We start from the raw sequence: 12,678 nt of genomic DNA on the forward strand, positions 1-12,678 counted from the left end.
GTTCTGGAAGTTTCATATTAGTTATCTTCTTGAAGATTGGCTTTAATAACTATTTTGTAGGGAGAGACTCTTATCTATTCTAGTCATGTGAGGTTAGGACTCTAGAAGATGAAAATGTGTCGTTCTTTGTTGTTGCAAGTATGATGCAATGAGCTTTATCTGTATTGGTTATTTGATACATGAAAAAGATATAGAAAGTCCATTATCTTGTGTTTGTTTATTTCGAAGAAAATCTTCTCTAATTCTTCTTCTTGTGTTATGTATTTTGCTTCGTAAATTCTACAAGATTGTCAAACTATAAATAAGCTCTCCTTACAACAATTCTTTCCATAAGGATACTTTTGTTTATGCTACTTTATGGTAGTATGAATTAAAATAAGAAGTATGAAATAGAACGAGAGCACTCCCATATAAATTATCTCAACTGCAATTAATTCTTGTATATCTGACTTTGTAAGACTCATATCTAAAAGAAAATTGAACAAATAATAGTTACGAAATAAACATACAACAATATAGAGATAAAAATATCATTAATTCTTTACTGTTTAAAATTAGATTGGTCTCACTCAACCACCATCTCAACCACCCCATGTCCTTGTCTAATAATAATATATGTCATACAGACACAACTACCAACAACACACCAAAGAGATGGTAAGAAACCATTCACCTCCCTTTATACTCATCTACACAGTCCCTTTATACTTGACTTTAGAGTGATTAGCTTCATTTTCTAGAGCATCCACCATTGAATTTTCTTCTCTACGGAAGATCAAAGATAATTAGTCGATCATATCTACTATCGCTGGAAAAAAGTAGCATATGGACCATGGGTATGAAGTCACTTAGATTGTAAGCTTTGTAAGGGTAGTGACCATCAAGAAGCGCTCTTGTTTCTGCCACTATTTTGGTGCTTTTTGCATAATAGAAAGCGAATTCTAGGATCACCTTTGCACTCACATGACGCATGAGTCATCTCCCTCCAGCCTCTCATGGGTTTCCCTTTGCTTCCCTGTCAATGTTCATTTTGAAAATCCCGCTCTCTTGCCTTTTCCACCAAGTCCAGACATCCATTTTGGCTTTCTGTTGATGGACTTCAATATTTAAGTGCTCCGGAAGCTAGTCATCTAGCATGCTCATTTCCTTTTGCATGTTGTGAGTGAATCTCATATTTCTAAAACTGTCCACAATTCCCTGGCAAACTTGTAGACACCCCATTTTTCCAAACTCCGACTGAAGGTAGGTTGCCACGATGTTGGTTTTGATGAGGAATCCCGGTCAATTTCGGTTCCTTGCATAGTTGACTGGAAGTTCTTTTTAGAAGCAAAAAATGGTGAAATTTAATGTTTATTGAACCCCCAAACAAACCCAAATCATCCCAAACACATGCAAATTCCAGTAACCAAACAAACCAGCTTAAAAACCACCATAAACCTAGAATCGCTGAAGAAATTCTGTGAGTCACAGAACACCCAATTGCATGAGCATGGGTTGATTGTTCGTTTGGGAGAGTCAAAGAAGAAAGTCGTCTGGCTCAAGAAAAGGCAGGTCAAGTTCTGCGGTCAGCAGAAAGGGTGTGCAATGTTATCCTTGCAAGGAATATAGCCACATCAAGTGAGATTGTCCGAATCAGGCTGACAAGTCGGACAATGATGCTACAAATATGGTCGCCGTCGTAATGGAAGAGCAAAGCAAAATTGTTGAAGATGCTCTCACAGTCTTCATATGTAGTCACACTTCTCCTTATGATGAGTGGATTCTATATTCCGGGTGATTTATTCATGTATGCTTTAGGAGGGATATTTTGATACATTCCAGGAGATAAGGGGCAAGTGTAGCGTCCTTGGGCGACAGTTCTACCTGCGATGTCATAGGAATTGGGATGGTGAAAATTAAAATGTTTGATAGAGTGGTTCGTGCCCACTTTGGGTTGTGTGGCATATGTCTCAAAGCTAGGGAAGAATCTAATATCCCTTGGCTGGATGGCTCTAGGGATTTTAGGTATTTATCTACAGGTAAAGCCATGAAAATTACACGTGGCTGCATGGTTATGATGAAAGGAGAAATATGTGGTGCATAATATTGTCTAGTTAGGGGCCGGCTCATCTCATTTTGCTTGCCGGTGGGTCTTCTGTCCCTTGACACGGAGACTAGTGTTCTGAAGATCTTGATATCTAGATGGAAACAGAATGGTGACGTGCGCACGCAAAGAGTCTCTTTCGCAGTTGGTGCAGATATGAGTTTTTACAGGTTGTAGAAAATATTGAGGAGATGACAATTCCTACACTAGGGAGGATGGATCGAGATCCTTCTCCAGAGTTAACTGGATGAGTCAATTGGTTGGTAGCTGCACATGTGCATATATTGCCCGTTGAATGAATTAGGTGGTGTCAGAAGCAGGGTGATTCGATGGTGTATAGCTGGTACTTCAAATGGCCAGTTCAAGGTGGAGATTGTTGGGAAAGTTGCATTGTTTTTCAATTGGTGCAGTTACCTAGTTTAGGTGAGAAAGCAAAATGGGTAAATCATGGATTCCTCTCTATTTTCTAATATGACTAGTGTGGAGTGTTTTAAGAGGGAAAACCACACAACTATAATGGTTGTTGGAGAAGGTCATGAAGTGTGAGAGACAAAAAAGTGAGAGAGACGAAAGAGTTTCTTCTAGTGTGTTTTCTGTTGAGTTTTTTCTTGGGATTCTTCGTGGTTAGAGAAGGTCATGAAGTGTGAGAGATAAAAAAGTGAGAGGGACGAAAGAGTTTCTTCTCGTGTGTTTTCTCTTGAGTTTTTTTTTGGAATTCTTCTTGGGTGATTTTTCACGTTACTGATTCAGAAGCAAGGAAAGGGTTGCAGGTTTAAGGGTATCAGGTTAAATCCTTGCAATTTTGTTTTCTTATAGTGGAAGATCATGTTGTTGCCCGTGGATCTAGGTATTTTGGCCGAACCACAAAAAAAAAAAAAAAAAATCTTGTCTTTTGGCTTGTGTTTATTTTTTACTTTTCAGTTTATTGTGAGCTATTGGATCGGATTTGCCCTGACGAATTTTCTCAACACCTAATATGTAAGGTGGTTGCATGATGTATATATGTTTAGGGCCTCTTGAGAGATATCATGAAACTAGGTAGGTAGGCTGAACTTAAAATTACAGTTTAAAATGAGTGGTACTTCAACCAAAATAAAATCACAAGACTTTTGGGAAGTCTTCCCTCGTTGACTTGCTCGTTGAGTTTTCATAACCTTCTTTTGAATTTTCAAACCATGAAACCTTGTGTTGGCCACATACCAAAAGAATAACAATAATAATAAAGATGACAATTCATGAACCTAGCAAGAGGGATGGGACAACCCAAAGCAAGGTGTTATTATGGAAAGTAAAAGAGGAAGCCACAATCTCATTTCCACTCAAATAATGAATGTCATAGCAAACTCATGATGGCATGGTTGCCCTAATTGGTGCAAGTCAAATGGGTAGAAAGTGGGCGTCACTACGATCACTCCTTTGCTTTGGGTTTCCTTCGGTGGTTTCGTAAAAGCATGAATGTTTCAAACCACCTTTTCACCTCTCAAATCATCAACTCTTCGAAAACACTGTAGACAATGCTTCCAAATTCTTGTAATTTGACCCAAGGAAATAGTCACTAAATCAAAGGTACTCAGCTAGCACTATAATTCAACAATCAATGACTCACATTATAAAGTGGATCACTAGTTTTGGGATATTTTAAATTGTTAATTCTATCTCGAATACTCTATATAAGTATGTAAACCCTACTTTTTATTTTGGCTCTCAATTGATAATTCAAACATGAAACAAAAGAAAAAAAAAAAAAACGAAACGACAAAAGTACTGAGAAGGCTGATCTAATTCCACAAGCAAAAACTGCAGAAATTGGGCAATTAAAGTCTTAATTTCATATTTGTACTAGGAAAAATGAATGAGTGAGAGGAATGATGGTCGATGTCCCGAATCTCAAGGGTCAAGGTGTAGAAATATATCCCTATTGGATTCCGTCTTCTGATCATACCACTCCTTAGCGCCCCTTATCATTAATAAGTTTATAGAATTTATAACTTAACAAATGGTACTCGAGCTCTAGAGAATTTATAACTTTTCTCCAAGTAAACCACAGCAAAGTGAGACTCACATCTCTTGGTTTGAAGTGTTAAGCACATGAAAGGGAGATGTCCTGTATCTATTTAGCCTACACCCAGAATTTATTAATTATAGAGGAATGCGATTTTTTTTTCCAATGGATAGTCAATTTTAATTTGAATTTTATACTATTAGGCAGCTGAGTGGTCAGACCAAAAAGGAGAAGAAAAAGTGGAGAATGTAATACGATGATTTTTTTACTATGATAATCTTGTGGGCAACTTTATTTCATAAATATTAAAACCCTGTTTGGTTTGGATTTTGAAAACCGATTGTGAGTCCAATACTATTAATTTTGAGTCGAATAACCAGTTTTGGAGTCACAATCGGTGCTCAAAATCCAAAACAATCAGCGCCTAAGATGATGGGTTTTATTTCTTCAAGGTCCTCTTTGATAGAAAGAAACATATTTCTGAGATAAATTTTGTTTTGGGAATTTTTTTTTTTCTTTCCACTATTTCAGAGGGATATTATTGTAAATTGAAAGTCCTTCTATGTAAAAAAAGAATGGGGCTGATTCAAATTATTGTTCTCTGTGTGTAAAAAGGTAGAAACGTTAAGCGGTGCATGCTGATTGTGTCGTTCACGGGCGGGGAAAACTTGACTTGGCTAGCCTGGACCCAACATCTTTCAATATATACTAAGAGGGGGTCTGCGAATTTTGCCATTTGTTTATGTTGCTTTTAGTAGTGTATAATAATGTAAATGCCACTATGTACGGGATTCTGGTTAGGTGGTAGCACTTATTAAGTGCATTCTTTATCTTATTATAAAGATAAGGGGAATGATATTCCCCCCTGTGACGGATAAAATCCCTCCTTTAACGTTATTGGTTAAGCTGTAAATGCAAAGAAAAACAATAAAGGGGGTGAATTTATCCTCAAGCAGTGAACCATTCTCACAGATACCGTTAAAGGGGGGGATTTTATCCGTTTAGAGGGGGGAGGGGGGGGGGATATTATTTTCCTAAAGATAATTATAAATATAGGGCGATGATATTCCCCCCCCCCCCTTTATGACGTGATTTGATGTCAAAAAGCGTTAAAGTTGCCCATGTTCACGTCAAATCACATTACAAGGGGGCGCATGTGTAATGCAGGGGGAGTGAAAATATCATCTCCCTAAATTTATTGAAATCAGCTCTCTCTCTCTCTCTCTTCCATCTATATCACAAATCACATTGTCTTTTATTAATTAAACATGTGTAAAAGTTTAATACAAAACATGTTAGCAAGTCATACCTTTATTTTACTTATGCGCCCCCTTATAACGTGATTTGACGTCGCATGCGGCCCCCCCTTATAATGTGATTTGATGTCAAAAAGCGTTAAAGTTACCCACTGTTCATGTCAAATCACATTACAAGGGGGCACATGTGTAATGCAGGGGGAGTGAAAATATCATCTCCCTAAATTTATTGAAATCAGGTCTCTCTATCTCTTCCATCTATATAAATTAAGGCTCACGGCTTGTTAGCAAGTAAAACCCTATACTCTGTGCCATAAACTTGGGTTTTGCCGTGAACAACTTTGGATTCACTACACGTGTGAGTATCCTAGATATGTGTGCGAGGGCCCTACATTTGTTAAACCCTAGTCTTTTCACATTGTGGCCAATAATCTTTCATATCAAATGGCAAGTCCTCCTATTGAAAAGATAGTGTCGGAATGTAAAGAAAATCAAAACCTATAGCCTTGGTGGAGGATTGCATGATGATTTCCAAATGAAGGGGATTTTGAGCTGACTCGATTCCACGACCACAAATGGAAATTAATGGTGCCCTTTGATTTGACCTTTTCCCTCCACAAATCTCTACATGATTCGAACCATGACTCTTTTTATGGAAAATTTCCGGATAATATCTCCTAAGCCAAAGCCAAAGCCACTTGATAAAAGAAAGGCATAAAAAACTCCAAATGTAAAATTTTCAAGAAAAGACCTCACTAGAATAATTCATTACGTTGAAAAGGGAAGGAAGATTGTTGCCATAGAAAGTCATAATGGTTTGTTCTAGAAACATACAAAGCATATGAATTTTCATGGCTTTTAAGGAAATTACTTTAATCAGAAGCACAATTTTCCTACAAAGCAATAATACCTATTTTACCTCATCAAGTTTATTGTGTTTTTCATAGAAGTTGAAGGCCAAGTATCAAAGGTGGCAATCCTACATATTTTCAAGGTTCTCTATGTAATCATATCAATTTTTTAAGGCGCACAAATTCTCCAAATAAATGGAAATTTTAAAAGGAAAATCTCTACTTTTTATCCCCGGTTTTAAACTTAAAAATAAATTGAATAGTTAAAAATAACTTGCATTTTTTTTACCAAGAATAATTCTTCAATTTAGATATTTTATTTGTCAAACATGTGAGTAATTGAAAATTATGGACAAAAGCATCATTGTAAAACTTGAGCTTACAACATTATCTAGGAATAACTTGCACTTAACCATCCTTCCATGTTTTTCTTACATATATATAGAAAGAGAGATGAGGAGGAAAGGGGGGAGAGAGAGAATGGTGACATGCATCTGGTATACATTGTATCACCATGTGTTAGGTGTATACGAGGCATATAATGATTTATCTAAGCCTAATCACGTCATAGACGTCACCTTAGGTGGTTCAATGCCCTAAAATCATTAAGATTTGTGTCATCCTAAATATTCTATCAAGATCCGGTCCATCAAAATATAATATAATATATGAATATACAATGATCTAGATTCAAGAACCAATGGTAGCACTTAAGACATGGTTAAAATAGTTTTTTAAGGTATATTCACGGGGAACCTACAACGTGAATAACTTATGTCAATTATGGTACTTCATGTGCTTGATAGGGCTAGCAATCATGGTTTCTCACATGCAACGCCGGCCATGAAATGGCTTTCCGTGGAATTATATATATATATATATATATATATATATATATATATATATATATATATATATATATATATATGAGGAAAAGGATTGTACGCTCGACCGTACCTAAAGTTAGGTACGGTAGAGTGCCAAATCACATGGGTCCCCCATTTTTGGTGGGCATCTAAACCATTCATTTGCAAAGCCCCATCATAAATAGGGTGCATACAAAAAATCAGCACCATTGAATCATCCTAACCCCTCCAAAATTGGAGGGCAAAATGGGCAGATTTGTGGACAAACACTGTCTGTCCATTTTGGCCTCCACAAATGGATGGGTTAGGATGATCCTATGGAGCTGATTTTCGGTATGCACCCTATCTATGATGGGGCCTTGCAAATGAATGGTTTAGATGCCCACCAAAAATGTGGGACCCATGTGATTTGGCACTCTACCGTACCTAACTTTAGGTACGGTCGAGCGTACAATCCTTTTCATATATATATATATATATATATATATATATATATATATATAGGTAAAATTCTCAAAAAACTAGGATTTTTAACTGAAAATCTCAAAAAATGGTTGAGTTGGCTAAATTCTCAAAAATGGGTGAAACGCATCCCAAGGCATGTTTTAAGACAAAAATGCCCTTGAGTTGCTTTTCCCTCCAAGAAGGTAAGAAACAAATCCCAATACATTTCACCTACCCTTTCTACCTTTTTACCGTCTTCTTCCTCAAGCCAACTGTTGAATTAAACTCCATTGCCTGTTGTAAAACTCCATTGAAATTCCATTGCAGACCGGTGAAACTCCCCTTGAGAACATCTAGATTTTATTGAATCTCTTTATTTTCTTTGGTTATGAAACCTAGGGTTCTCTGATAGGTCCATTGTCATACATATTCTTAGGTTTAACATGTTCCTCACAATGCTATGGTGTATTGTCATCATCTTGTTTATTTGTTAGGGATTTGTTATGGTTTTGTTAGGCATTTGTTATTGTCATCATCCTCTTTACAATGCTATGGTGTGTTGTCACCATCTCTCTATCTCTCTATTGCCCTCTGTTTATTTAGAGTAAATCCAGATGAAACTCATGTCTATAAAATTAAAACCACTATTTAAATGTGTATAAGCAATATTTTGTTCTGATGTGTGAGAACCAGTATTTAGTCCTCTCAACCAATAAGTAGTGGTTCCAATGGTTTGAATAGTGGTTTTGAATGTGGAATTACAATAAAGACCCTATGTAGATGTGGACCCCCGATCCGAGAGAGGCGGGGGGATGACCCCCAAGAAAATCTCTGGATCATCCACGTGAAGGAGAGCTCCACCAAGGAACTCTCGAAAGAGTGCCCCTCACAGCATGAGTAGCGATGTAAAGTGAGATACCTCTCGATTCGGGGACTAGCCCGGATTCGAGGCGTACTTTAAACAAAGAAAGAGTAGTCATCCAAGGAAGTAGGCCCTGGATCCCATGCTGTGCTCTGTCGCAACAGATAACCAGAGATACAAAAGGTCCGTGCCTGATGATGAATGGGGAAGGGGTTAGGCGCCCCCAATTCGCCCAAGTGCACGCACCTGGTCTCTTATGCCATTTATTATTAACTTTGAAGAGTTTTGGGCGAAAATCATGCGAAATGGGAACGAATATCCCCGAGATAACGTCTAGCTAATCATGCATGTCTCGGAGATGAATAAGAAGAACACACAAAAGAAATGAAAGACATGGCACCTAAGAATAGCTAGGTTATGAGTGTCATGCCTAATTGGTGTCTACGTTCTTATGGGCAAACACATGCATGCTAAAGCTAAAGGTATAAGGTCTGTACATGAAAATAAGAAAACACAGTAAAACACACAACACAACACGACTCCACACACGACTCCACACAACAAACCCTAGACTCTAATGTGATACTTGACTCGGACCAAGATGACCATCCATCCTGGCTGCACTACGTATCCCGGCCTCGGGAAGAATCAGAGTCAACGTAGTTCGGCGACTTCTGCTAAACTACAATGCCTAACCCTCTAGAACCGCTATCCTAGACTCGATCAACTAGACTCGACTAGTTTTTAAAGCTTCTTGCTATTACTTAAGTTCAAGTGGATTGTAATTTTTAAGACTCCCTATATGTCCTAACTAATACAAACTTTGCCTTAAATTAATGCAGGGGGCCCTATATCCTATGTGTGACTAGGCTGTGCGTCCTAAGGAAAACCATGGGTTATCTAAGCGCATTATAGTCTAGCCATCGGCTCGACTAAGTGTCTAACCGATCATGACTTTAGGCCTCCTAACTCTAGGGACACTCACACGACAAGACACAGCAAATCCACAAAATCAAGACAGACTCCTAACTCTAAGATAGCCCAAATGCCTTTCACAGACTCCTAACTCTATGGGAAGGTCTTTTGAAAATGGTTTGCAAGCTTATTTTGAAGAATTTTTGTATTTTTAGAAGGTTTTAAAGGTTTTAAAGCTATGGAAGTTTTTGAAGTTGTGACTGAACTCAGGATGCCAGCTGCAAGCCTGAGCTGCCTACGTACCCCTCAGTTAGGGATCAAGCCATCCGTAGTTCGAACTTTTTTTCTAAACTACAAAGCCTAGAAACATGCAAAGACTGACTCTGAAAGATGGAAGGACGGAATCTTAAACTTTATGAAGGGATATGACAAAATCCTAAACTCTATAAGGGATAGGACAGACTCCTAAACTCTATAGGGGGGAGGATAGACTCCTAAACTGTATAGGGGTAGGACAGATTCCTAAACTCTATAACGGTAGGTGTAGACACCCCATTTTGTTTTGTTTTAATCAACAAATAAATTAGTGTGTTAAATCCATGTGAGAACCCCCTCTATCATTGATTTATATGTTTTAGGTCATTAATATCTTGATCTGACTTTACGGATCATCAATCGGGACAAAATAAGCTAGGGTCACTTCATAGCCCGGACCCTGATTCCATTCCGAGACCCGATTTCCGTAAATCGTTAGATCAATGGCAGATCATGACCTGGGTCTAACCATCCAAAACCACCTAACCTCTCCTCTCATCCTAACCATTCAAACCTCACCTAACCTCACCTAACCTCTCCTCCCATCATAACCATCCAAACCTCACCTAACCTCACCTAACCTCACCTAACATCACCTAACCTCACCTAACCTTACCTAACCTCACCTAACCTCACCTAACCTCCTATCCCATTCTCCTATAAATACCCTCTCATCTCACCAAAGAAAAGAAGGAAGGAAAAAAAAGAAAAGAGGAGAGAACCCCTCTCTTAGAAAATTCAAGCCCTCTCTCTAGACCAAATCCCTCTTCTCCATAAGTTTGCATGGAATATCGTCTACAAAAAGGTATGTCTTTTGGAATTTTATTTTCTTTTCTATATTTGTAGGATTGAGTGTTGTTTTGCATATATTTTGGTTGATGTCATGTTTAATTTTGTACTAGTTTGGCCTTGGTCATGTTCTCACTTATGCTAAATATAATTAATGTGTTAGGGTCATTAGAACCTATTTGCGATGGGATGTTGAAATCATTGGCTTGTTAGGGAATTTAGATTTCTTTTGGGAAAACAATTCATTAAAAATTTTGAACATTTACAAGAAAGAAAACTTGAATTTTACATGAATTATCAAAACCCATTTAATTTGGCTTACAAAACCTCCATCTTTCAATTGATAACAACAGCCCCCACTCCAATTTGATAACAACAGCCCCCACTCAATCTCAAGAACCCAATATCCATACCCCACCTTGCCAAGTAGATAAAAACAACCCCTTTTTCAAACATCCCATTTGAATCTAATCTCAGGCCCATTCAAGCCATTTTTCATATTCACCGTCTTTTAATCACTAAAAAAATAAGAACTATCAAAAGAAAACATGGGGGTGCCAATATCATTCCCGTCATAGTGCTAGCTGTTAGACTTTAAACAGATTTTTCGACCTCTAAACAACAGAATCGTGGGAAATGGTTAACTACAAAGTAGTAGATATTTTCGTGCCGTTTCCAACGAGTATTCGTGCTAGATCAGACAGCGAGCGGTTAAAAAGTTAAGTCCAAAATGGTTGCGGCACACCTTTAGGCATTTCCAGTTTAATGTTGCTGTCCTTTTGTTTGCAACACAAATTCGAACCTCTAAATCACAGATTTACAAACAATGGAGAACTACAAAGTTGTAGCCCTATAAAAGATCTTTCCAACGCATGTTTGTACGTTGAATTTGGCCAAGCGGTTAAAGAGTTACGACAGTTTTAGTGGGCTGCATTTGTCAGATCTTTTAATGGTCAATGGTTTGTCGAATTTGTGCAATTGTCAAAACTTGGTTGTGTTAACGTCATTTTCCAAACCAAAATCGAAAGACATTAATCTAAAGTACATCCAACCTAAAATTAACAAAACTAAAATTCACCCATTTAAAATCCACTGATAAAAATCCGTTAAAAGCCATTAACCAAAAGACCACTAAAAATTTCAAATGAAACTAAAACCTTCTAAATAAACAACTTTAAAAGCTACCAAACACACTAAATACCTTCAGATAATAAAAGCTTCAAGAAAACTCTAAAAGTTTCCACAAACCCAAAAGAATTCGAGATTCCCAAGAGCCGGTGGATTCAAAATTCCTTTAGGAACCCTTAGAGCCCAATTTAGGAACACTGGTGTCGTGTCGTGTCGTGTCCTAAGTTTTAGGGAGTCCTAGGTTTTAGGGAGTCCTAGAGTCAGGAGTCCAGCCTCATCACGGACGTTTGCTATGTATAGCAACCGTGCCATAGGTTTAGTTACACTAGTCACCCGATCTTTTCCATAGGACAAGCCTAGTAAACTAGGATGTAGGCTAACCTGCATTAGTCTAAGGGACAACTTGCATTTAGATAAGAATCATATAGCATCTTCGATGAAATCCTAAGATAATAAAATCCTCAACTTGAATTAAATAACTTCTCTTAAAACTGTTGAAACAGTCAATCCCGTCTAGGTCGGTGTCTTAGTTGAGTTAGGCATATGTAACTTAGCTTAGGTGCACCGAACTACGTCGACTCTGATCCCAGTGAGGCTTGGGTACGTAGGCAGCTTGGATGTCTGACGGCATACCACCCGCGAGTCGGCACCACAACAAATTGTGGTGTTTTATATATTAATTTTCTTGTAAATGCTTAATTAAATCACTTAGGATTTTCCATGAAATTAGAATTCTAGGAGAACTGTCACTTAGATTGAATCCAGACAAATTAATAAATCAAGATACACATCTAGGATTCACATTGAAATTAGATTCTAGGATGCATGTCACTTAGTTCGCACATTAACATAGAGTTGAATGAGCCATTTAAAATAAATTTAAAAGAGTTAGCTTTTGGAATCGAAGACCGATTATCGGGCAGGAATGGTGCATGTGGCGGATAACTCCCCATACCTTCCATTCTCGTAACCAGGTAGCGAGTCTAGATTTCTGGTTAATTACGGGTCCTAGATCCCACATCTAGGTGGCGACTCTGTCAGTCTCTTTCGTGTGGAATTCGGATTGCCTTAGTGATCCCAAGTTCACAGGAAAGATTAATTCAAATCAACATTAAAATGCACACGCCAATCGCGTGGATACGAGAGACCAAAAGAGAGAGCGCGTGG

The sequence above is a fragment of the Tasmannia lanceolata genome, unplaced genomic scaffold (assembly GCF_043159265.1).
Source record: "Tasmannia lanceolata isolate RefF3 unplaced genomic scaffold, GAP_Taslan_0.1 ptg000019l, whole genome shotgun sequence".
NCBI lineage: Eukaryota > Viridiplantae > Streptophyta > Magnoliopsida > Canellales > Winteraceae > Tasmannia > Tasmannia lanceolata.